Raw genomic sequence first — 27,555 nt, forward strand, 5'->3', positions numbered from 1 at the left:
TTTTATTACCCCTTTACATACAACCTGATCCAGCAATAGATTATCTGTAGCTTTCTGTGTCAGAATCAAGACATTTTAAACACGTAAAACCAAAAATCATATACCATCCAAAGCAGTTGCCACTAACAACAGTTTTGATAAAACAGAAGTCTGTATGGGTAATAGAACAGCTGCATTTATCCATCCTCACTCGAATGACTGGCAAGAATGAATGTAAATGCTACCGCTTCCTAGGAAATTACCGGGTATAGGTATCATAGTACATAATGCTGGACACAATTATATAAAACCGCTTATAAGATAAATCTGATGTTGTAACATTTGCTTTATTACCTACCTCCATGAAACACCACAATTCCAGTCTTCTCTAACCCAGTTCTATTTCCATTTAACAGGAGTGTAATTTCCCTGGCCTTCTTCTGCAGATATGCCCAAAATACTTTTAAAAAATTCCCTAAGGTAACCTGAATAACTCTAGTATATTAATTCAGTTTGCGAGAAGATTATGAAACACAAACCTACAAAAAAAATCCAATTTCACCAATGTGTAACAGTAAGCTGCTGCTGCCTGGAGCTTACCCATCGCCTCACCAATACGTCTTTTCAGATATTGAGAATACAAGCATCCAACTTGGTCTAAATCATTTTACACCTTGTTTCCTACACATATAAAATACCAAAGAGAAATGACAGTTCTATTTTTTACTAGATCTATTTTTCCTCTTTAGTGAAACAAAACCAAGTTAGAGAGGTTACAGAGCTTTTCCTGCTCAGACAAGAACACATGCATCTGATCCATGCAGCTCTCAAGTTACATAATACCTGGAAAAACAAATTTCTTTTCCAAGGACATAACTGCCATAGTAACTAATGACCCTAAATCACCTATTCTAAGCTACTTGAACTTCTTGGAAATGGACCAAAAAAAATCTGTTTTGGGCACTAGTTCCTAAAAATACCATCCAAAAGCTATGAAAAATTTCAATAGTGTTCTTTGACAAAGAAATTAAGTGTTTGGTTAAAATACTGAACAGTTACATAATTTAAATATAGAAATAGCTCTACAAGAAAACTATTTTTAGAAGGATGATTTAAATGTCTGACTTCTGCAGGAGACTCATGAATTGAAACTAATGGTGTACATGAATGGCTAATTAGAGACAGTTTCAGTATAGAATATAAGATAACAGTTAGAACTCAGATCCATTGCTTAAGAAAACATTCAAGCTCTGAAAAATTTGGGAGTGGGCTACTTTCCAGTGGTTAAAACAGACAGAGGTTAATGTGAGTTCATGGTGTTGAAGTCTCGAGGACAATCAGCAGGGATCTCAAACAAGGAGCCTCTCTCTGAAATTAGCTTTTAATTTGTTTTTGATTTTTTTTATTCCCAACAAAAGTTACAGCATGGTTGCTACCATTTCTGAATATGCAGCATTGAGTGAATCTTTTTTTCTACCGTAAACCACTCCTGGCTAACATTATACAAATTGCTAAACTTTGAAAATAAATGCTGCTATAGAAACATGTCCACCAAGTCAAAATAAATAAAATTCTATTAGATCTAATACTCATGATAAGCCACACTGATCTCTGCAATTTTCACTTTTGGACTAAAAAAACCCACTCATCTGTCCCTGCTGTGCTGTAAATTCATGAATTCAAACTTAAGGGCTGTAAAACATGTTTTGGTATCAAGAGCTTCATTACACTAATTAGTCATTTCCCCAAAGGAAGATTTTTTTATGAAGTTCTGTCCAACAGCTACATTGTTTTGACTAAGAATTTTTTCTTACTCATATTCAGTTCACAACCTCCTTATCCTAATGTTTTTCTTGCTCTTCCACATCTGGGTCTCAGCACATATTTTAAGGAGATAAATACTTTAAATTTAGGAGAGGGTTTTCAAAGGACACTAAGGGAATTAGGTGCCCAAATCCTACTCACTTCCAATGTGATTTGGAAGCATAACTCCTTAGGCTCTTTTGAAAATCCCAGTTTAAATTTTTATAAATGCATGTAAACCACAAGTGTTCTTTTATTGTAGAAAGACGAGTGACTGAAAGCCATCATCACATAACCTAATAATGTGTGGCTTGTAATGACTAATTACAATTTAAAATAAAGGTTTCCAATAGCAGATTCCTAGTCTTCTAACACCTACTTCTGATGTATCATGGCAGAGTGAGCCTGCACTCTGAAGATATATCCATAAGGTTCATGAATGGCTATGTACCAAGGGTGCACCTTAGAAACTATATTAAATGCATTTAAGGCAACAACCAGTGCTAAGCATGTCACCTTAGTGTAATACTGCTACCTACTCCTACATTTTTAATGGGAATAGCAAATTATTTAGAGGGTACATCAGATATCTGTTCCTGCCCTAAGTTCAATTTCAAGTCAACAACATATCAAAGGCTCTTTTGGCAGCAGCTCCCCATTGTTGTCCAAAGGTACAACTTTATTTGACTAAAGTCAGAAATTTCTGCCAAGGCTGTGACCAACATCCTCTCCTTTGAGCATATATTATACACATTTTAAACTGTTACTGTGTACATTTTTGAGAAATTCTGCAATTCTGCACTCATAGGATTTTGTTATAATTTTTGAAAAATATTCAGCCAGCTTTTTTTGTTTGTTGACATTTCATTTTTTTTAAATGAAGAAAAAAGGTTCTGGTTTGATTTTTCAGTTTTCCCCCTCACCTTTCTCCTTTCCCCCTTCACTAGACCCACTAAATCAACCGCCGATGCATCGATCGCCACACCTCCGATAAGTGTAAACAAGCCCCAAGTAAGAGCTCACTAGCAACTATAGTTAAACAAAAGTCTTATTTTTAAAAAGTAACATCTCCATCTACACTTTAATTGGAAAATTCAACAGTAGTTCAACAGTTAGTCGGGACCTCTGTGTTAGGAACCTCTTTCTAGGGTTACAAAAGCAATACAGTGAGCCATCAGTATTTCAAAAAACAAGGATCCTCTTAAGACCTTTCAAAATATAGTTGAATGCATAGGAAAATAGTTGCCCAGAGTCAACAGGAGTTGCATTTATTATGCATAGCCGCCAGTGCACTGAAGTGGGGAGGGAGACCAATCTCTTATGAAATCTTTCCCAGCCACACCAGATCAGGATAAACAGAGGCAGAATAGAACAGGGCGTCTCGTAAGCAAAATTTCTTAATTAGTGATACTGTGCAATCTGACTGGAAAAAACACTTTTCTACAGTACTTGTCTCTGCTGTGATTCAAGTAAAATATTAAAGCAGGTGAGGGTCTAATTCTTTCCCTGTCACAACCACAAAATTTCCTCTAATTAAATACTGTTCAACAATGAATTTTCCCCATCAAATTATATCAAGGTGGTCTTGTTTTTTCTTCTTTACAGCATTATTCAGATGCATTTCACACAAAAATTTATATTTGACTTACTCCACACTTTTCATCCTTTTGTGTTGAGAGGTTGGCTTTCCCGGGCACCATAAACGGTTAATAACATACTCACCAGAACCACCATTGCCAAGAAGTTCACCTATTCCAATCTCTAAACTAGGTCATGAGATTCAACCAGCAATGTGAAACCACCTGAGTAGCAACCTGATGGTCCACAGTGGCAGGTCCCATCATCTGAACTCCAAAATGCACTTTAAAATAATTATTTTGTTATAATTAGCCCATCTGATGTGGGATGGCCACATCAATATTATGCCTGTATGATGTGTTACACTTCTGGTAAAAAGTGTATCACAATAGCAGTCAGTGTTTCTGCACTACAAGCAAAGGTGATGAAGGTTACTTTATTCAAACTGAGGGTCCAATAGGACTTCACAGGCAAAAAGCCATTGGCAGGACCCATCACCCACCCAAACAAGAACTGAAAATTCCTAGGAGGTTGCTGACAGCCTACTTCCTTCTCCACAGCCAGGGGGCAGCCATATCCAGTAAAACATTCATGGCCTGGAATAGGACCAAGAATATCAATGAAAATTAAATTCCCCACGGCTTGAAACTTGGAAAGAGTCCAGCACTAATGTGGTTTGCATATTTCTTATTCCTGTACATGCTGATGCACTGGGGTAAAAATTTGTCTCTACTGAAGGCAATGATTTAATTGGGATTAGGATTTCATCATAGATTTTTGTTTTAATTTGCAGGATTACATTCTCACATGCATGCAGACAAATAAATTATTGAAATGATGTTGGCTAGAAGAGATCAAATATTTTCCATGTTCAAGATTACAGGTTATTTTCAGAAGACCTATGACTATATCTTAATTACTCTGTCTGGCTTTAATCCCCTCTATATTCTGTTAAGATGAGTTTTACATGCATGGAAACAAGAACAAGGTAAGCAATCTAGCAAGTGCAAGTTGAAACCAGCAGGCACAGCCTATCTGTCTGTAAAAGTCTACAGGATCACATTCACAGCAAGGGGAGGATGACAGGTCTAATATCTGCTCTCTGGAATCCAGTGTACATATTAATGACATCTAAGTAGAAGATAGTCTATTCTCAAAGTAAACAAGTCATTCCAACTGTGTATAAAGTCATATTTACTCTGAACTGATACTCTAAATACATAAACATATATCAATCCAAAACCATACCGGTGAGCAGATTTCTCAAAGTAGTAGTGAAAGTTACTTTTAACAGGGAATCAGACAACAGGAACTACTTGTTTAAAAAGCTCCCCACTTCTTAAATAAAGCAACAATAGTACAGGAACTCCTCACTTAACGTTGTAGTTGTGTTCCTGAAAAATGCGACTTTAAGCGAAACAATAATAAGCTAATCCAATTTCCCCATAAGAACGAATGTAAATGAGGGGGTTAGGTTCCAGGGACATTTTTTTCACCAGACAAAAGACTATGTATATATACATATACATACACACAAAGTATAAGTTTTAAACAAACAATTTAATACTGGTACACAGTGATGATGATTGTGAAGCTTGGTTGAGGTGGAGGAGTCAGAGGGTGGGATATTTCCCAGGGAATGCCTTACTGCTAAATTAACTAGCAAATGACTGAGCCCTCAAGGGTTAACTCTTACAAGACTCTACAAGGCAGCAGGAAAGGAGGGAGGGGAGACAGAGACACACATCCTGTGTGTGTGAGGGGAAAAATGCGCATTTCCCCTTTAAGTAGCTGACCCAAGGCTTAAGTACACTGCCTTGTTAATTAAATCAGCTTGCTGAGACCTGAGACAGCAGCTACTGCCTAGAAGCTCCCTCCTCCCCCTCCCCCGCTCTATGGAAGATGGGGTAAGCGGGGAGCAGGGGGAGGCACCCTGACATTAGCCCCCCTTTCCCCTCCTCCCCCCGTGCAGCAAGCAGGAGTCTCTGGGAGCAGCTCCAAGGCAGAGGCCATGAGCAGCACATGGCAGTGGGGGGAGGGACAGCTACTGCACAGGGAACTTAGGGGAGTGGGGAGCTGATGGGGGGCTGCCGGTCCACCCTGGCTCCAACCACCCACCAGCTAGCTGCGACGGGCTGCTCTTCCTGCAAGCAGTGGATAAAACAGGCGGCTGCCAAACGAAGTTAGAAGGGAGCATTTCACAACTTTAAACGAGCATGTTCCCTAATTGATCAGCAACTTAACATCGAAACAATGTTAACCAGGACGACTTTAAGTGAGGAGTTCCTGTATCTACTAATGCTAGTAGCATCAGACAATATAGGTTACCCTTGGTTTCATTACTTTGCTTTCTTCACAGGTTTGAGTCCTAGACCATGCAAGTTTCAGCTGTAAAGTGGCAGTGTAGACAGTGCACCAGCGCTGGGAGCTACTCCCCTCATGGGGATGGGTTTTTTACAGCACTGGGAGAGCTCTCTCCCAGCACTGGTGCCAAGACTACACAGCCATGTTAAAGCGCTGCCACGGCAGCGCTTTAACGCTGGTAGTGAATACATACCCTCAAGATGTGATGTTAAACCAGTGTAAAGCTCTGCACAGACACTCTTGTTTAGGTTTAAGAGTACCTTATTTCAATTTAGCTTAAACAGATTCCTAATCAACTTAAACTAAACTGACCTAAGCCTGGTTTAAACCAAAATAGAAATATAGCCTTTGGCACCAATTCAACTAAATCAGTTTAAAATCACACCTTATGTTAAACTGATGCAACATTCTCACATAGATAAGGCCTCAGAAAACATAAAACAACAAGTAGGCAAGCAGTTTGTCAGCAATAGCATTTCTCACCTTTGTACCCAGGAGCTGTGTTAATCTGATTGATATCATAATGAAAGTCTATGACCACAATACTGTCTAAATATCTCATATACAGCACAGATGATTTACTGTACATTTGGAACTGATCCAAACACAAAACAGGAGCAACTGCTAAAAGAAAGTCCTCTTTTTCAATGAGCATGAAACAGAGATTCACCCACACTTCCTGACAAGCCTCAGATGCTGTAAAAGCTTTGTGCATCATACTACTGCATAGCTACTTGAGTATTCTGGTCAAGACCCTCTATGTATAATGAAAACAGACTAAAATTGAGCATAGGAAAAATGACAAATTCTAGTTGGTAGAAGGCTTAATAAAGCTAAAAAGTTAAACATCCTGGGATATTTTTAGCAATGTAAATGTGGTGGGGGGGGGGCCTTATTTTTTAAAAGTCTGCTTTTAATCACTATATACACTAGTCAAGAAATTGGGCTGGATCTCAGTCATGTAGGCCACAGAATGAGACTGAGGGCTGTATAAAAGAGATTGCAATAGGAGACACTGCTCTAAGGAAGAAGAAGAAAAGTCCTAATAGCTCATTTTTTAAAAGTTCTTAAAATCCATTTAATCAGCGTACACAGCACTTGACAAAAAGTGTTCTCTGATAAATTTAAAGTCTAAACACAAAAGATCAGGGGAGAGGGTATACTAGGATTATTAATGAGGAGAATGGGCTGTTTAAAGAGGAAGGATTTAAGAGAGAGAAGGTATCTGGCAAGAGAGACCATTCATTACAGGGGTCATCACAACAGCAATGCTCAAAGCAGGGAGCATACAAAGGAGATGAAGACAAATAAGACTATCATATAGTCTATATCTACACTACAGGTCATAATCCATAGTGTAGATATGCCCCTACCGTCATGGAAGCAGTTTTTCCATTGCTGTAGGAACTCCACCTCCCCGAGTTATGGTAGCGAGGTCAATAGAAGCATTCTTCCTTTGATTTAATTGTATTTACACAAGGGGTTAGGTCAGCATAGCTACAGCACTTGGGGGTGGATTTTTACACCCACAGGTATGTTGAGCTAAATGTTAAGTATAGACCAGGCCTAATGTAAAAGAATTGGGATGAGGGCAGGAAGTGGGAAGTTAGAGCAGAGAGGGAAGATGATGTAATGCCCTGAAGATGAGGCCAAGGAACTTGTATTTGAAGTGGCAAATCAGGAAGCCAATAAGCAGCATGAAAAGAAGCAGAATTTTGGACAGACTGGATGAGAGGCAAGGAGGCCAGAGGAGAGACTGAGAGGCTCCACATTAGCTAAAAAGCTACCGAAAATCTATGTAACCACTATTACAATGTATCTACTTCCATCTACCAGACTACAAGCAGCAAATCTTGTGTCGCTGTCTTACAAAAAATTAAAACTGCCTGGTCTTTTCTCTTTAACCAAAATTACTCTTATGTGTGTTATATCCTGAACATGAAGAAATTGAGACTGGAAGAAAAGTCAATGTCAGTCTACTGAACAGACCTGAAGTTTCCAGCTTGAATGACAACTGTTTAATTTCTGTGAAAGGACAAACTTTCCTCTATTCAAACAACCCTGGCTCTGGAGGCCATTACTGATTTGAATAGCGCTTTTTTAAATTAAAAATTAAACAATATGAACAAACATGCTTTACTAGGTTTTGCAGTTTTGATGCTTCTTAAGCTACAGTTCTTAAGGTCTTTTAACTTATTAAATAAAGATAAATGTAGTAAACATCTAGGATGATAATCCATCTACATCTATTTACAAAGCAAGAGTACTGCTCACATCCATTCTAAGGATTAGTGTTATCACATTAGATCCACCCCAATCTTTCTAACACAACTAGACATATTCATGACATAAAAACCCATTGCTGCATGAAGCAGGAAGTTTAAAAAACAACTTTGGTGGGTAAGCCATCAACTCAATGCCTCCAGAGACACGTAGCCAGCACCTGTCTACAGGCATTTAATAGGGTTTTAATTTTAGCAAACCTTGTTTTCTTCCGCTTTCAAGATGTGTAGTGAATTTTAAACCACTGTCTGGCAAACAAAAGTGGTATCTAGCTCCTACAGCATATTACAATGCATTTCCACTTATGTGAAACATATCATGCTGTCTCTTGGTAATTGTATTTTTGTAACAGAATAGGACAGAGGGACCAATTTTTAAACAAACAAAAATGAAGTGTTTTTCCTCTATTAACAAAAATCCCGACAAAAAATTCTGATGAGATGTTTCTAACCAAAATCTGTAATAGAACATCTCAACATACCTTAAAACGATTAACAGAAAAATTATTGTAATTAAACAGTTATATAGTGTATTTTACAGATGGTTCCTGCATAGTTACAAAAATACATTAACCTTGAACAGAAAACAGAAAACGAGAGGAAGGAATTTAGGTACAAAGGAAAAATCCTCTTCCCCTGCAATGGAAAATTTTAATCTCTTCAAGCAGGTTGCAGAGATGCTTAGCAGGACTTGCGTTGCCTAGATACCAATCACACCTTCTTGCCAATAGAGACAAATTAACCATCATCAAATGAAACAATGGACAAGTGAATGAACTAAACTAGTGGGATTTTTATTCCATTGTTCCTCTGCACATCAACAACAAATCACACATTCTAATGTAGAAAGGGCCAGTTTGTTTAAGATTACTTTAGCGCTAACTCATCAAATGTAATGGAAAAATACTGATAAGCTCTAGCCACAATAATCAACAGGAACACAATATTCATTAGTCTCAAATGACCTTGGCTCTGAAACAGTGTTTTGCTCCTACCCTAACATGATGAACAGAATGACAGGTAGTACAATGCCAATTTCCTAAATTGTATTCCTGACTCAGAGTTAAAGAAAAAAGTAGAATTACCAAGACAGCACTTTTAACAGCACTGTCAGAAAGAAATATATTAATAAGAATTACCATTTAAATATTGCTATAGTTTAGCCTTTTGATCAGATAGTTGAATTTTGTGAGCATATTCTTAGCTACAGAACAAGTTATACATTAGAGAAAGCAATAAAAATCAAATGCAGATGATGCACTTCACTATCAAATCTCACAATCTCCTGAAAATATTTAAATTATATCTTGGCTTAATGTTAAAGATTGCAACAAATTACAATGGACTACAATTAAACAAAAACTGTATCTTCAGACCTTGTCTACACCAAGATTTTTTTCCTAAAATTTCCCACTATAGCTACCAAGTCAGTTTCACTGGTATAAGCTAAACTAAGATGCCCTGATTTTGGACACTGTGTATTCTAGACCTGTTCTTACCAGAGTTAGATGAAACAGTGGTTAAAATGCTTGCGGGAAAGCACCTGGAGCCCTCTATATTAATACTCCCACTGTTGCTGTAGATGAACCAGTGGTAACAAAAGGGAGGTAGTGTGGTCTAGTGGACAGGCCACAAGATGGTGATTCAGGATACTATTCCGAGCTCTGCCACCACCTGTCTGTGACATTGGGCAAAACATTTCACCTTTCTGTGCCTCCACTTCCCCTCCCACCACTTGTATTCTTCAAGTGTAACTCTTCAAGACAGGGGGACCGTCCTATGTTACATGTAATATCTATCATAATTTGGACCCCAATCTTGGCTGGACCCTCTAGATGCTATTGTAATACAAATCCTAACATAGATGTGGCCTTAGAGAAAATTGGCCCATTTAAATAAATGAATGGTCTACTTGCCTATACGAAATCACCATCATAACTTAAATTATTTGGGTGTTTAATATTAGTTTCCAATAAATTCCTGCAACTCACTCCTTTCTGTACAAGCCTTGTCTTACTTATCCTAGTCACTAATATTCTCTACACATATTTTGTTTCTCAAATATAATGGTGTAAAAAATATTTTAAAAAAATGTAAAAAACAACCAATACTATTACTTAACTTGCCCTTATAGATACAAAATCCCTTTGGGGCTCCTATGTCCTAGTTAAATTAGTTGGGTTTTTTTGTCTAAACTGACTACATATTTTCCTTCAGTGTACTCACAGAACAGTAACATTTCTGACATTTGCTGCCCATGCCCCTGCATCCAACATACCAAGACAATCTCAAAAAAAGGAAGCAAAAACATTTGTCTAAGTTACATTTACTAGGCAGAGGAAGATACAAAAATAAGGAGGTACAAGAGCAAGATCTAGGCATAGGGCCCTAGCGGGAAGCTCAGGCCTCACCCCAGCTGCTGGAATTCTTTCTAGAATGGTGCTCCTCAACCCTGCTCAAGGGTCTCCATCTACCTAATAAACTTCTAGGGCTGTCACTCTGTGAGTCACTCTGAAACTCAGAATATCTGTTGAGTCAGTGTGAAGTGATGGAAACAGCTACAGGCATGGTTGAGAACTCCTTTTGTTTAGATTTTCACCAGGTTTAATCATCACTGAAATTCATGGACTGTTACATCCAATTATTAAGTTCACAAACTTTTTGACTTTACGAATCACACACATGAGACAGAATGGGCTTTCAAAACCTCTAGCAAATGGGTGTGTGATAAATTTTAAATTCTCCTCTCCACTGGGGGGGGGGGGGGGGGGGGGGAAGAAGAGAGGAGGAAGAAATTGTGTTACCCGTAATATGTATTCCTAACCAGTTTCCAAGCTTTAATACTTCCAAAATATAACAAAGCAAGATACACAAAAGTAACATATATATACACAAGTTTGACTTTAAAACGGCAACATATTCAATTTAAATAACTTTGTAAATGGAGTGAGAACTAAATGATACGAAACAAAATGGACTCAGTTCAAAGATCCTCTTTTTAGTTTCTCTTTTTAAGCTTCAAATTCAGCATGCACAACTCCCACATATTCCTAGCAGCAGCTCTCCAATGGGTTTATAGCTACATAATTGCTGAATAAGATCAATCAAGTTTCAAAATCAAAGGGTGTCTGAAGCTTCTGAAACTAAAAAATATCTTACGCCCACATTAGTTTTAATTTCCAGAGCCAATCTCTTATGTTCAATGTTTGTCATAAGAAAAAGGGACCAAAAACAACTCTGCATCTTTAGAGCCGTTCTCCTCAAAGCTTTTCTGGAATATTCAAATGATAAGAACACAAGATTCATTTATTAAAATATTGGTTTTGACATAACCGTGGAATGTATTTGCCTGCTGTATCAAAGAAAAAGAAGAAAGCCCATCACTATATGGCGATTCAGTGTATGATTACACTAGAAAAGAAAGGTGTACTTTAACATGTGTTAGCTAATGGGTTATTTCTTTCTAGAGAAGGCAAGGCCCAAAACAGGATGGTTTGGTACATAACTACAACAGGAGTTTATTTTGGCAGCAATGTTAATACAACAGTAACCACATTTTACAAACCCCAGAATTACAAAACCTCACTTAATCCAAAATGCCTTTTTGTCCCTGTGCCTGAGAACACTATTACATGCGGCCTCAATTTTATGAGCCCTTGATTTTACAAAACATTTGTAGAACAGGGTTTCTACTGCATGCAGTGTAATACTTTGGAATTATGATTAACAAATATTTATTTAATCAAGAAGTGTTTCCTTATACAAAAGATGTAATTACCTTATTTCCATTTCTGTAATTTTTCAGTGGTTTTGAAGCAAATACTAAATTTAATTCGTATCCACTATACTCAACAACAAAAACAAAAACAGCCCTTCTCCCCCAACTATCTTAGCAGGTAAGCAATATTGTTTCCATATTGGTAAGTAACACTGAATAAGGAATGAAAAACTATCCACCTTTACTCTTACTATAAAACCACGCTTTGTAAAACCCTGGCTTTGTTGCCTCAGAAGTTCTGCCTACCTCACAATTTAATGACATCCAGAAACTTGTTTGGGGGCGAAGGAAAGGGAGAGAAGAGGAATGCTCCCCTTCATAAGCATGATGCTCGGGTGCTAAAAGTGCTCCCACCCCACAGTTATAAATTCCTCCCGAACCCCTACAGAGGAAAATGCATTCACTGAATGGAACCCGGTGCAACATGAAGCCAGTCCACACGCAAAGAAACTGGGGCTCACGAGCATCTCTTTGAGGGGCGTGGAAATGGGACCCCTGTGTGTGCATCAGCCAAACACAAGGACGAGACCGCCCCATGCTTCTGGGTTTGCCTGGCACGGCACCAACGCCAGCCGCACGAGGGGAAGTCAGGGGGGGATCGGCGGGTGCGGGGGAACTAGGCAGCAAGGGCGGCGGGTTACAACGCCCATGGGGGAGAATGCTGGGGATTTCCGCGTCCCACGGGGAGGCAGGCCCTGGACTGCCCCAGCAGTGACACGCAGAGCTCTGCGGACCCGCACCCCAGCACAGCCCGACCGGGGGGACAGGGATCCAGTTAGCTCAGCTGGCCCGGCCCGGCGCAGGGTCCCCGTGGGAGGAGCGTAACCTCCACAGGCCGGCCCCGCTTACCCAGGCTACCGAGCGGTCTGTCAGCGCCTCCGGGTCCGGGCGCGGCCGCCCGAACCGCTGTGGGAACTGGGAGGGGCCGGGCCCAGGAGCCGGGGGGCTCGGGACTGCAGGAGCCGAGGGGAGCTGCCGGAAGGGGGGTGGAGAGGATCGGTGGGGCTCGAACAGGGGTGGGAGGGACAAGTTACCTGGGTCTCAGATCCCCGCGGCCAACCGCTTCGGCTCTTTTGTTTCTCTGAAGCCAAAATGGCGGCGCCGAGCAGGGCAGCTCCCTGCGGCCTGGCCCCGCCTCGCTCCCCCCCCTTCCCATTGGCTCTGCGGAGGCAGCTGCCCGCTGATTGGGTGCCCGCGAGAGGCATTGTTGCTAGGGCCGCCGGAGCTGGCGGCCAGGCAGCGCGTGCCACCTGACTGAGGCCAAGGGGGGGCGGGGGGGAGAGCTGGTGGAAGCTGGGCTTTGAGCGGGGCTGGCAGGGAGATGCCGCCTGAGCGTGCCCCGTGGGGGGCTGCCCTCCCTCGATAGGGGCCCCGTCCCTGCCCTCCACTTGCAAGAGCAGGGCCACGGTGCCCACATAGTGTTGGGGTCCTATCAACTCCTCTTCCTTGGACCCCGTAAGCCCTGGTTCTCCTAGGCTTTGGCCTAGCAATGGATGTGGCCTGCCAGCCCTCCTTTGGTTTGCCCACTCGCTTGCTCCACTTCTAGCTCGCAGGTTGTACACAAGGGTGAGGTGCAGTACCCAGCACTCCAGCATACACTGATGTCACAACGCTCACAGGGCCATGGGCCTTTGTGCTACAATCCCCTTAGTGGTCCAGCAGGTGCAAGTGTTCCTGTCTCCACCATCCCTCTGAGAGCCCATCTACAGCCAGTTGAAGCAAAAGCTGTAACAGAGTCATACAGAACATGTAAAGATGATCTTACTTTTTAGTCCTACTTTTGCTCCTGTTATGTTGGTAAAATCCCATCTCATTCCTCCTAAACCTTTAGGGAACATTCATTCCTGTTCTCGCTCCCCAGATCCTTACTGTGACTCAACCTGAGTGATCACCCTATTGTAAAAAATGCTTTGTGAAGTCACAATGATGGGGGCCCAACTGCAACCCTATTAATGGACCTATGACAGTAGAGCTGCCATCCTGGAAAGAATATAAAAACCAAATAAAAATAATAAGATTATTGCTGTTCAGTTTACTAAGCAACAGACTCTCTCTGCCATCTATTTAGTCTAGGGCTGCCAATTAATCGCAGTTAATGCATGCGGTTAATGCAAAACAAATTAACTAGATTTAAAAAATAGTCACAATCAGTTTTAATCAAACTGTTAAACAATAATAGAAAACCAGTTTTGCATTCTGTGTTGTAATTGAAATCAATATATTTGAAAATGCAGAAAACATCCAAAAATAGTTTTAATAAATTTAAAGGGGTATTTTATTATTGTTGAATAGTGTGATTAAAACTGTGATTAATCACAACTATTTTTTACTCTCATAATTAATTGGGATTTTTTTTGTTAGCCCTAATTTAGTCATGAGATCAGACATGTCCACATAGGTATAAATTACTAGCATTTTGTGCTAATTTTAAATACAAAAAAGGTCAGGAAACTAAAAGTGGTAAAAAACATTGCAATTTTGTCACACAAAACACCCAGTAAAGAACTCTGTACCAAAAACGATGCTTAGACGTTTCATAGCATCCCTAGATATCAGATGCTGTGGCACTACTGTGAACAGCCAGAGCATGCTATGGAATGGCATGCATCTCACATCTCATCTCCCACATTTGACCTGTGAATTCCTATCTCAAGCATACAACAAAGAGCAAATGTTCCTTAGTGGCTATCTATTTGGAAATATGCAGTGTCACTTCACAAATGAGGTTTACAGGGGAGGGATCTTTCAGCTGTATCTGTTTTAAAAGCACCATACACACATGCAGCACAATATAAATAATAATTAAAGGCCTTGGGTTTTTTAACCTCAAATCTTCCCCCTTCCCCATTTTTTATGTTGCAGCAATAGTGAGATTAGCTCAAGGGCTTCTGTTAAGAGTCTCCAGATTTGTCTGTTTGGAACCTTGCAGATTATTCTCAGTAGAAGCCTTTGGCTCTGGAATTTGCTTTCCCAAGACTGGTGACTTTTGTTGGATGTTTTAAGATTCTATGCTAAATTCTGTTCTCTCAGACCTTTGCCTGGGATGGGTGGCTGTGGAGTAGGACCATAGCTTGTTAGATTGGCAGTTACTGTTTACATGGGCATGGATGCGCTAGAAATCATGGAATTGCCCCAAAGTGCATGTCTGATTTGTGTTTACTTGTCACTGGGTGGTGGATGCAGAAGTGCAGCCCTTTGAGCCCATTGCCTATGTGTGACTATTATACTTCCAGAGGGGTGAGTATATTATATTATTATTAATGGCAGTATTAGGTTTCCTCACACCTTGTTCCTGATTGCACCTCCCTCTGACCTTCTTATGTAGATTCATGTGAGCACAGTCCAGGTTATGGAGGTCCCCCAGATGCCATAACCCATCTAGTTTTCCTATCATCAGTTTCCCTGATACAGTTCATGACTGTAATAAGATGTTAACACCAGGCCTCATTTGGCAGGTGCAATATTGTGTCTCACCTCTCAGTCCCCACACTTCCCTTCATTGCTCCATTGCTCTCATGTTCCTTTTCTAAACAGCTGCCATCCTTCTCCAAGTCCTCTTGCACCTCTCAGCTCTGTCATTAGCTAATGACTTGGTTACATTTTGAGACATGGATACAGTATCAATGCCTTAGTTGCTTGGCCCTACAGGTGACCCCACTGGATCAAGCCTTTGGTAGTCTCGCACTCCAGGTGACCCTATAATTCTTATTTTGAACCCTCACCCTGGGCTCTGTCTTGTCATTGTATAAAAGACATTTAGCTCTGAACGGAGGCGAGAGCTCCAGGAAAATGATTTTCTCGCCCAAACAAGGGAGATGCACCTTGTACAAAGCATTAGCACTGAGGCATTTTATTGATCCAGACAATCTCAAAAGTGTCTGCTTCTCGGAGTGGCACACTCACAAAACAAAGCATATTTTGCTTCTGCAAACACCTACCTTTTCTTTGAGAGCTGGTGAAAAGTGCCAAGTTGACAGTGGTGGAAGCTAAAGACTCTTCGGTTCACCCACAGAACTGATACAGCATGGGGAGCAGCAGAGCAAGCTTCTCCTTCCTCCACTGTGCCTTATCTATAATCCAAAGGGAAAACCCTCTAACAGGAAGTTCATGCACATTCAGTGTTTGGCTTCTCTGCTGAGACTGTCAACAAAAGGCAGCATCATGCTAATGGGGCTCTTAGAGCACATATAACCAAGGCACTAGGACCCACTCCTTTTATATACAGCAGTGAAGAGCTATCAGATGAGGATAGCTTCAGTTCACTATCTGAAGGTTATTTTTGCCATAGTCAGGGCATGTGTACACTACAGGTGTTACAGCAGCACAGCTACAATGCTATAGCTAGGCTGTTGTAAAACCTCTTCCATCATTGTAGGAGCTCCCCCTCCCCAAGCAAGAGTCGTTAGGTTGATTGACAGCAGGGATTAGGTTGGCATAGTTATGGTGCTCAGGGCTGTGAATTCACCCTGAAACACTGTAGCTATGCCCAGTGCTTAATTTGTGCCAGGACCTCTAGGCTTGGCAGTTCGTTGTCCTGGCACCTCTGGGCTTGGCAGTTCATTGTCCCGGCACCTCTAGGCTTGCCGCATCAGTTATGAAAATAAAAAAATTGCTTGATCTCTGGCACCTAATTGCTCTTTCATTACAAGTTAAGTACTGGCCATGCCAACCTAACCTTTAAGTGTAGACCAGACCTTAGTTTTAAAGCCTTTTTTAAAATTATATCTGAGATTCTGCAACACAAGATGGCAGAATAAATAAATTCACGGACCTGCTCACCAAATCAACCCTGTTCAAACCTGTTATAGCACTTTCCTAATCCTGTGATCCTCCCTATCTCCCAAAAACCCTTATTCTAGCTACAGGATGTGGCTAGCACAACATTCATGGTGATTTGCTCTCTGGGGCTTGGATTGTTGCACATTGTGTTGTTTTCCAAACAAATTCTTCTTAGATGATAAGAGGGTTAATTGGGCTGTGTTTGATTCAATACACAAAAGGAACACAGCACATGTTTTAGTCACCAGGACAGATTGACAGTGCCATGCTGTCAAGAAGAGCTCTGTGTAGCTCGAAAGCTTGTCTCTTTCACCAACAGATGTTGGGTCACTAAAAAGATATTACCTCACCTACCTTGTCTCTCTAATATGCTGTAAAGAGGCACTTTAAAACAGAGTGTGGTAGAAATGCACTCAATTCTATTCTCAACCCTGGCAGAGTCATGAAATAATAATTATAACAAAACCACTGGAAAAAGAATAATGACTGAAAGACTAATTTCTCTTCAGATCAGAAGCAAAGACAGCTGCCTGGGCAATGACAACCTGATGAATGAGTCGTGGATGGTGCACATGTCAGGCCTTTGTTTACTGAGAATCTGGGCTCCGAGTTCTGCTCTGGGATTTCTCTAAAGCTGCAGGAGTGGGTAGGCAGACAGCTGCCATTTTAATGAGGTAGGGCATGGAGGAATCACAGGTGAATCATTCTGCCAGGAGCTGTAATTAATAGATAATATGTACTCCCAGGGCTGGCACAACCCATTAGGCAACCTAGGCGGTCGCCTAGGGCGCTACAATTTGGGGGGCGGCGACCGCAGCAGTATTTCGGCGGCGGGACCTTCCGCTGCCTCTGTGGGGGGCGGCATTTCAGGGCAGGACCGTCCGCCGCCTAGGGCGGCAGAAAAGCTGGCAGCGCTCCTGTGTACTCCACTCTAAGCTCATTTTAATTGTGGCGATCAGATCCAGGGAATCACTAATAAATCCATAATGTGCAATTTAAGACTTTATTTTGTCAGCTATGATCCAGAAAAGCTTGGAGACCTCAAGTCTACACTGCTTCTGAAGTCAATTATAGAAAGACTGGCTGACTGAGCAGAGTATTGAACTATGGAGCCTTGGTTCTCCTAAAAACACTTTTATATATATTTAACACCATTATAAATGCTGGAGGCAAACCAAGATGTGGAGTGGAGGTTGACAGCTTGCGAACCCCCATGTAATAACCTTGCGACCCCCTGAGGGGTCCCAACCCCCAGTTTGAGAACCCCTGTGCTAAGGCATGGGAAGGCTGAGCCCAACTTGCCTGAAGGACCAGCCATCCCATGATACCAACCCAGCCTGCTGATGCGTGAAAGTCTTTGTGTGCCTCAGTTCCCCATCTGTAAAATGGGGGAGAATACGACTTCCTTTCTCCCAATTTTGTCTATTTATGATGTAAGCTTTTTAAGGGAGGGATTGTCTCTTACTGAGTGTTTATACAATGCCTACCACAGTGCAGGCCCAAGGTGCTACTATAATATAAAGCATAATTACATATAAAAAAGTGTTAAAAGAACATTATTTAGATTGCAAAGTCAAGCACACACCAAAGTTAGGAAATGTCAGAATTAAGTGTCTCATGCAATCTTAATTCAACCCCCCTCTACAGAAGGGTAGTCTTCAGCTCCATGATCACATACTATTTTTGCCCCAGGATCCTTGCCTCATTAAATAACATTCTTTTAACATAGGATTTTTGTTTGTTTTATGGAATTTCCTAGGGCGTTTTTCTTAAACTAAAAAGATGAAAACAAATTCTGTAATGTGCAACTGTAGCAACTCGCCAGCCTGCATCGACTAGTAGGGCGTGAACCCTCAACCTTCAGCACAACTTGAACAGGACTAGCTACATTAGCTGGCAGCAGCAGAAGACTATTATACTGGGGGGAAAGGGTGGTCAGGGGAGCCCAGCCTGGTGCTTGCTCTCCCTCTCCCCACCCCCGATTGTGAGGGGAGCTCCTTCCCCATGTGGTGTCCCAGAGAGAGGGGAGGCTGGGCCACGTGCTGGTAGGCAAGGAGAGCCTGGTCTGGTTCTCTCTATTCAAAGGAAGCTAGCTGCTCCTAAGGGTCCCAGTACCATGTGCGCTGCTGCTTGGGCCAGTGCATGGCCTCAATCTTAGGACTTGTCCACATGGGGAAACTGACTTCCAAAGCAAAATAATTAGAGTGAAATAAAGTCACTTTTATTCCAAAATACAATATTCATACGGGCAGTTATACTGGCATAGCTAGTGGTGTAATTATGCTGCCATAGTTCTGCCATTTATTTTCCGCAGGTACACAAGCCCTGAGATTAGAATGCATGCTGCCAATATTGTTATGCCAACACAAGCAACAGAAGGGAAATAGTGATTTTCAGAAGTTTCCATTCAGATTTGATTGAAAGAGAATTTGGTAGGAGAAAATTTTAAAAAGCACTTATCTGGCCCAGAGCTCTCCATTTGCCCACGGCAAACAATGGAAGTGTTGACAGAAGGCAATTTCCTGCAATATCTTGGATAAAACTTACTGAATTAAGTTAAACATTATTGAATTAAGTTTAATATCATTGGGGTCCACTGTATTAAAAATGCTATTGTTTGTGTGCTGTTGTAGGATTGTATGTAATTTTTCCAGGAGAGTGTCTAATGTAAACCTTGGGGAAATGTTAGAAACTTCAAAGAACTGTTTGGGACAATACATGTAAAGTAGTTGGGAAGCCTCTTGAAACTATACCCTGGAGAGAAAAAAAACCCTTGTCTACTCACCTGGCTCCTGAAGACTTCAGATCCTGTACAAAGGATTGACTAAACTTTTCCTGAGTGTGCTAGTTTTGAGCTGAGGCTATTATGAACTTGTGATCAGAGAAGAGACCCCTTTGTGGGATTTGAAGGACCAATCACCTCCTAAACCTAAACAGAGGGGTGGCTACCGACTTCCTCTATAATAGTTACCATCTATTAGCTGTTTTGTCTGAATCCCTACCCCAGCTTCAACAGACCTTGAGTCGAGTGTTCAAACTCACCCTCTTCCTGGGATTTGGCTTTATTGGTAAATCAAAACTAACAACAAAATCTAAACCTAAGCTTCCTCCTCTGATCCAAAGAGACAGGCCCTGCTCCCCTTGTATTCTGGCTGTAGCTAACTCCACTCACTTGTTGGCAAGGCTCAGCAGTAATTACCCCAAATGTTAACAGTGTTTTAGCATCCAAGCCTAGGATGACTGAACAGAAGAGCTCAACCTTCCTATACAGAGTGTTAGGCTGGCACCCTGTTAATGTGGGGGTCAGTCCAGCTACTAGTGGACAGATGCTCCCATCCCAGCTGGTACCATTGTTGCAGCCTGAACAGAGCTGGGAAGTCACAACTCTGCTCCTCAGTGTAATAAATGAATACATAATAATAGTAAAAGAACCTAGAAAATCTACAAATTTACTGTTGCCTCTTGGGAACAGCTTTGTTCATCCTCTGGGCTTGGTGCTCTTACGTAGTGAATATGAGAAAGAGTTAACAGTACAGCGGTGCTGTCCCCATCTCTGTTGAAGCAGGAAAGAGCAACCAGACTGAGCTTCCTGTTGTCGCTCCCCACACACCCCTGAGCGTGCTTCCTGGCTCACTAGGTCTGTTTCCTGATTCTGATTTTTGGGTTTTCAGTTTCTCCCACTTTTCATAGTGAAGGTTCCTTACAAGAAGTCAAGTTTGGAATGAACCAGGCTGACTATACTCCCCTCTTGCCCTGGAGGGGCTCCCACTGGTGGAGATCTGCAGGTGGCAGAATGGGGAAAACTTACCTTCCCCTTCTGTTGCCTGTACTGTGTCTGCTCCATGGCCTAGAAGACTTCATTTTTCAGGGCTGTCAGTTCAGCACCTTTCACCTGCTCTTTAATAACAGAAGAATGAGTGTCACTCAGTGTTCCACCGAGTGTTGGATTTACTCTCATGATGGGCTAATGCACTCTCTGTCTCTCTCACTAACAGACCTGAGCAGTACCACCTCTGCAGACATGCTTCTTTTCCTTTGTAGGTTTATAGACATCTAGGAGTCATAAAGGACACCGCCAGCTCTGCCTATAATGACCCTCCAAACACCCTTCAAAGATCCATGTTTTGGAGATTCTCCAACCCAGCAGGGCTGGCCTAGACTTTGCTTCCTCCAGAGTTCAGCATCAACCTGGCTTCTTCAGTGGGCTGAAAGAGCCTCTGGAAAGCAGAGGCTCCTTACCTCCTGTCTAGGCTTTGAATACACTCCCCCTCCAGCACCTTCCATCCAGGAGTGATCTTGTGACTCCAACTGTGCTTCCCACTGCACTGCCACTTGATTCTCCCAGATAGTCCCATTGAAGACAAACATGAATATATAAAACCCAGGGACCAAAACCTGCTGTCCTTTCAGAAGGCAGATAGCCACTGAAGCCACTGCAAGGGTTAGCCTGAAATCTGATGGAGCACAGATTTTTGAGAGGCAGAGTGCAGGCCTTTTCAGCTTAATCCCTTCCATGCTGCATGGCCATGTGCACATGGACAGCAGTTTAAGCGAATGTCTCTTCATTGGAATGAACCATCAGGCCATATGAAGCATTATTAATCTTACATTTATTACAGTAGTGGCTAAGGACCAACCATTGTGCTAGGCAGTTACAAACACAGAGAAGCTGACTGTAAGCTCTTCAAGACAGGACCAATCAATGCTATGCCTGGTCACAAAGCAGCACCAGGTAGAGTCATTTTCATGGCACATCCTGGATTTGTCCTGAAGCAGATGCACCAAAATCCCATGAGTGAGGCTGTTCCTGCAGAACTGTTCATCCAGCAAGAAATCTGATGAGAGAGACATTTCTTGCAAGATTTCCAGCCCATTTTCCAGATCAATAAAAGTTCAAATGATTGGGACCACCAGCATCATTTGAACGTTTGTCTATTTATCTGACTCCCAGAATCATTTCAGGTTCACCAATAGTAAAGTCCTGGATTCCACTGAAAACCTTTCCATTTCCAGTTAAGCCAATTTGATGGTTGTAAGATTTTGATTCAATAAATAAAATAAATGAGAAATATATCCCTGCAAAAATGTGGAAGGAGGTGAAATTGCACAAGTTGCACACATTACATAAGAGTTTTGGTCCCACAGGACTTTATCTTTGCTCATGACAACTCACTTGCAGAGACCAGTACACAACCCATTTGTGTTGGGATATGTATGTTACATCTTCCCTGAGGCAGCATGTGTTCTCTGTTTATAGAAATTAAATGTAACTCCCATTCACGACAATAGAATTTTTTTGACAATACTGTACCCTATTTAACCCAACCCTTCAGCAGCCAATCAGCCACAGACAAAGTGTTTGTGATGCTGATGTTCAGAACCAGTGAAAGAGACTTTCCAGCATGCATGGACCCAGCTCTCCCCACAGTTACTAACTAGATCACTCTGTGCTCTTTGTTGCAGATGGGCTCTGTCAACCTGTGGTTGTGTCTTCTATGGAAAGGGCCTCCTCTCTCTTCCCTCTGGACAGGTTTTTCCTCCTAGTTTTTTATCTTGTCCACTGCTGTTGCTAGTTCCCTCCAGACTGGCCACGAACAATGCTGCCCCTTGATTCAGCCACCAGGGAAAGCATACGACTGCAGCGTTCAGACATCACAATAGCTACCGCATTTGTTTTACCTTTGCAGGGTTTGGGGTTTTTTTGTTCCCTCTCCCCCTCCAATTTTAATGGAAAAGTTCTGCCAGACTTTAATGAATGAAAAAGGGCAGGTTGACTCAGGAAGCAATTCCACTTGCTCATGGAAAGCTTGGACTTCCACCAAAGCAGACCACTCCCCACCTGTGCACCTGTACTTTTGCAAAGCCCCATCCCTTTCCTTTGGGATATTTACCCTGGCTGACCACCTTGGTGGCACTTTCTCATCCAGGCCTAGATGGTTAAGCAAGCGGACTAACATTGTGGCTGCTCCATGCAACATTTGGCAAGGGTTGATAGGGACTAGAATGAGTAGGATTCTATTTCCAGATACTAAATATGCTACATCTGCCACATGAGAGGAACCCCCTGGATGCTCCCAGCCCAGAACCTTCTGGGTATTGACACGAGTATTCTGGGCAATGCCAATAGGACAGATTAGGAGTCATCACCTTTAACTGAGAACATCAGTTCTTGTGTGTTTCACCTTTTGATCTGACCCTTCACTACAGATCTCCCTGCTACAGGATTTCTTCCTCTTGTTCTTAGTGCAGTGCCACTTGCATTATGTACTTAGACAGCTTACCCTGCCTTGTAAACAAACATTTAATGTAAATATCTGGACATCTGCTAAAGAGAGCTGCACTAAGCTAATAAAGAGAACTTTATAAATCACCCAGAATAAAAACAAGGCTGTACTCACGACGTCACAAATGGAATAGATGTAGGAACAAACAAAGAATATCGTGATAATGCCAACACACAGAAGAAGGGGGGAGTGCTGTCCAGTGGTGAAAGCAGGGGACTAGGAGCCAGGAAAACTGCAATTTCACAAATATTACAATTGCTTTGCTGTGGGACACTGGGCAAGTTAGTTAACCTTCCCAAGCCTTTGTTTCTTCTCTTTAAAGAGAAGGTAATGGGACCTCCTTCTCAGGGGGATTGTGAGGTTTGCAAAGTGCTTTGAGATCCTGGAAGGAGGAGGATTTCTGAAGAAAGTACTAATTATTGTTATTAATATGCAAAACTCTGTGGAACAATAACCATAGTGAGTGAAAGAGGAACACAATAGCTCAGGAGGACTGGCTTTGTAGGAGAGGAGGTTATATGTCAGGTTATACAACCTCAGCCAGTAAAACATATGTTGGGTCAGTGACAGATTCTGACTATTGGGCCATGACAATGTATATTCTAACTCACTGGACACATGTAAGGATTGTCTGGGTTGTGAGACAGCAAGCACAGCCAAGTAGATTACATTGTGCCCCTCCAGGAAGATGCTGCATATTTCTATTTTGGGGCCCATTTAGTGCTGGAGGCAAAGAGAACTCCGCAAGGTCAGTAGCTTTCCACAGACATCCCTAATCAGTATGGAATGCTGGGTGTATATTTTCATCAAGTGCCTTGTCTACATGCCTGGGAATCCGGTCAGTCACTAACTAAAGCCCCCATTCCTCGTGTTAGGAGGGCTCTGGCACAGCTCACATAGTGTAATGGATACAATTTCCTAGTCAGAGTCAGGACAGGGGATGGATCTTCATTGCAGGCCCACTGGATGCCCATTAATCTGGCAGGGTTTAGAATTCCTTGCTGGTTACTGTAATGCTGTTCCACTCAGTTATGTAACCCTACAGGTCCCTTTGGGAATGCTTTTCATTTTGAGCTGGTATGAGTTTTATTCCTTTGCTCTCCCTCTCCCAGCCATACCCGGCTCTAACTGCGGCTGCAGAACTGTGTACAGAGAGAACAACAGGAATTGGGAAATAGTAACTTGATTCTGGGTTTTAGCAGCTACATCTTCTCACCTGACTGCCCCGGTACAATGGGATTCCCCCTGTGGCACAGAGCCAGCATAATGGCCCTATACCAATCCTCCACTTGAGCTCAAGCTTGTATTAAGGAAGAAAGGGTGTACTATAGTAGTGCACCTCTACAGTCTGGCTCTCCTGGGCTGCTAGATGAGATCCCTCAGGGAGTGTTGCTGTCCAGGTGTAAATTAGAGCAAACCTAGAGCTGCTCTAGCTAATGATGAGGCTTGAATTGGGTTCCAGAATCCCAGAGGTGTAAAGGTCGTGTAGAGCCAAAAGTTGGTTCTGATACATTCTTTATTGACTTCTGACCTCCCACGTCACTATAAAAATGGAACATTCCATGGTCATAGCAGAAAAGTGATGTCTTTCTGTCTACATATACCTAACCACCCATCACTGCAGTGCCTAAGCATTTAGCGTATGTCTACAGCTCAGTTAAAAACCCGCAGCTGGCATGTCCCAGCTGACTCAGGCTTGCAGGGAAGGGGCTGTTTAACTGTTGTGTAGATGTTCGGGGTCAGAATGGAGCCCAAGCTCTAGGACCCTCCCACCTTGCACGTTCCTAGAACCCAGGCTCCATCCGGACCCCAAACATCGACACCGCAATTAAACAGCCCCTTAGCCCGAGCCTGAATCAGCTGGCCTGGGCCAGCCATGGGTGTCTAATGGCAGCATAGACATACCCTGAGGGGCCAATCAAAAATCAAGGTATTTAGAATGTTAGGGAGTCGAAGGATCTGGGTGATAGAAAATGAGCTAATGACGGCTTCAAAGTTCCATTGTTATGTCATCAGGATTCACCGAGAGCAGGTCGGAAGCTATGAGCTACAAAATGCATTGCTGGCACATCCACGGGGGGAAATGAGATGCACAAGGCCACAGCCAGGGGAGGCTCAATACGGCAGCCCAGAGGAAAAGGAAAGAAGGAAGGTGAGGGTTATATATGCATATAGAATGAAAACAGATATTAGTTTAGGGCTCAGCAAAAGCCAAATTCAGGATTAAATAATTAGGGCCAGATCCTCAGCTGGTGTACATTTGGATAGCTACACTGAATTCAACAGAGCTATGCCAATTTACACCAGTTGAGGATCTGACCCATTGTTTATTACCAAGCTCTCAACTGATTCCTCCTAAATTACTGAGGCCAAAGTGGCAACAATGAATAATCAAAGGCCTTCCAGTTACTGCAATCTGTTTATTTTCTCTTTAAGTCGAAAGCCCAGAGTGGGGACGGGACTGCTAGCAGCCATCACTGACCTATGAGAAGATATTCTGCTACTGATTAAAATAGGACAAGCAGGCACATGTGCGCACACACAGTCCCCATTGTGAGAGCAAGTGCAGCTGACCTTCTTGTTAGACTGAATCTATCAGCAAGATCAATAATATGACTAATTATCTGTTTTACTGTAGTGCCACTAAAGCTATGCAGGGAATTTCAATATCAATCATGAGGATTTCTCTTCCCAATTCCCAGAGCTGCAGCAAGCATCCCTCATCTAGGCAATTTGTGTAGAGATTATTAAACCAAACTGCCTTCACTGAAGCTGGGCCAAGGTTAATCCCGCCAGCCACAGCAGTTGAGTCCATGTGAGAAACTGTCATGACAGCACGGGATGGGCAAAGCAGCTGGCATGTGCACACATCCTTACACGTGCAAGTGGAGGAGGACTGACATTGGATTTCCCCATTCTCATAAGGGAGTCAAGAGGCTTAATTCTTTCATATTTGTAAACCACATGGAGCTTCCCAATGGAAAGTAGTAACAGAGGATAAAGGAGTATTACTAATAATCTCTATTAGCCTGCAGAGACAGGCACGGTACTGCTCAGTGATGGCTACAGCCATCCCAGAATACAGGCGAGAGTGCTATTTTCCCCCATCTTTGGCCTGCAGGGCAACTAAAGCAAGTGAGTAACTGGCAATGCAGAGCTGTGTTGTGATATAGCAGCCTCACCTCATAATGCTGCATTAGCGTGGGACATCATCACATAGCAATGCCACATAAATGCAGCACAACAGCATGCACTGATGCCACTAGACAAACAGGCAGCAGCTCAAGTATTTCTGTCAGGGCTGCCCAGAGGATTCAGGGGGCCTGGGGCAAAGCAATTTCGGGGGCCCCTTCCATAAAAAAAAGTTGCAATACTATAGAATACTATATTCTCATGGGGGGCCCCTGCAGGGCCCAGGGCCAGGGGCAATTTGCCCCACTTGCCCCCCCCCCCCTCTGTGCAGCCCTGATATCTGTCTGGTGTGCGTGCATCCACTCACAGAGCCTGCTGCACTCGACAGCTTGAGGCTGCCTCATTTCCTCATTTTGCTATCAGCTTCTGGTGCATTTCCAATGGCAAATATGCCCAAAGGCTAAAAACGCAACTTTCTCTCTCTCTCTGAAGCTGCTGTGTAGGCCTTTTTTTGGTTTCATGAGGCACCAGTATAAGAGGGGCCCACGGAAGTTAAACAAACACTGATGGAAGCATGAAAAAGAAAATCCTGCTACATGTGGTGGGGAAGATGACCCAGAAAGTTGTGTGTATTAACTATGGTATCTCAAAGGGAGCCTCCTAGTCAAAAGGTGGCCTGCAAAGGATAAGAAAAGGGTTCATGCTGCTTCCCCCAGCCCCTGGCTTCTTATATTGTGAGCAGAGAAGCCCTGAAAGAGTCTTCCATTTTTTACATTACAAATTCACACCTTTTCTATCCAGGTAGATTTTATGGTGGTTGGAGAAGTAGTGAAATGAAGACTTGACATTTCAAAGGTAAAAAAAAAACAAGCAGGAAAAACTTCTTTGTGGAAAAAATATCATCCCCCAATCATGTCAGGCCTATTTATCCGTTAGAAGGAAGCAAAAGGGCGTAAATATTTGTTTGTTTTGAACAAATCTTTTGCAGGTCACCTCTGTGTGGCTTCAAACCACTACGATTACATGGACCGAAATCGGTAGAAGCTAAGATCCCTTAGTGCAAGCTAGAAGTAAAATGCAGTCATTTTATGAAACAAAAAGCAATCTAGGGAAATAGCCAAGACTGGTAAAGTGCTCACCTCTAAATTGGCACGTCGAGTCTAGCTCTGCCCTGTAGTGGCAAAAGTAATCATTTGTTGGTTATCGGGCATCTTCTGTGACATGAGCTGGGGGAGGGGGCTCACTCCGGTGCCAGTAGGCAAGTATCTGCATCACAGTTGGCATTGATTAGCCCACTCCTTGAGTATCTCTGCAGAAAGGCCAATAATTGAATGTGTCATGGTGTGTGAAATCCACTCATCCTTATAGGAAAGGCCACTGTATGTACCAAATCTGCAGACCCCTTGCTGCTGTATCGGGATCCAAAATTTTAGTGTTCATTTAAAAGACAGTTATGTTGCCAGTCATGGTTGCTAAGGTAACCTAGAAAATGCGGCTTGAGTCTAACCACAGTCATGGTGTTTGCCTCATTCTGCAGGACAACTGAAACAATAGCTCTGACAGGTGCGAATGGCTC

At 42.5% G+C, this 27,555-nt stretch overlaps 1 protein-coding gene across 1 annotated transcript in view; it reads right to left on the bottom strand.

The window, feature by feature from the left end:
• The window catches only part of IP6K2 (inositol hexakisphosphate kinase 2), a 31,219-nt gene extending 18,321 nt beyond the window's left edge, over nt 1-12,898 (bottom strand). The window contains exon 1 of the mRNA XM_024220884.1: nt 12,819-12,898. The gene's annotated coding sequence lies outside the window, so the exon portion shown is untranslated. The remainder of the gene's footprint in view (nt 1-12,818) is intronic.
• Nucleotides 12,899-27,555: the final 14,657 nt, after the last annotated feature.

The sequence above is a fragment of the Terrapene carolina genome, unplaced genomic scaffold (assembly GCF_002925995.2).
Source record: "Terrapene carolina triunguis isolate 2854851 unplaced genomic scaffold, T_m_triunguis-2.0 Scaffold89, whole genome shotgun sequence".
NCBI classification, from domain to species: domain Eukaryota; kingdom Metazoa; phylum Chordata; order Testudines; family Emydidae; genus Terrapene; species Terrapene triunguis.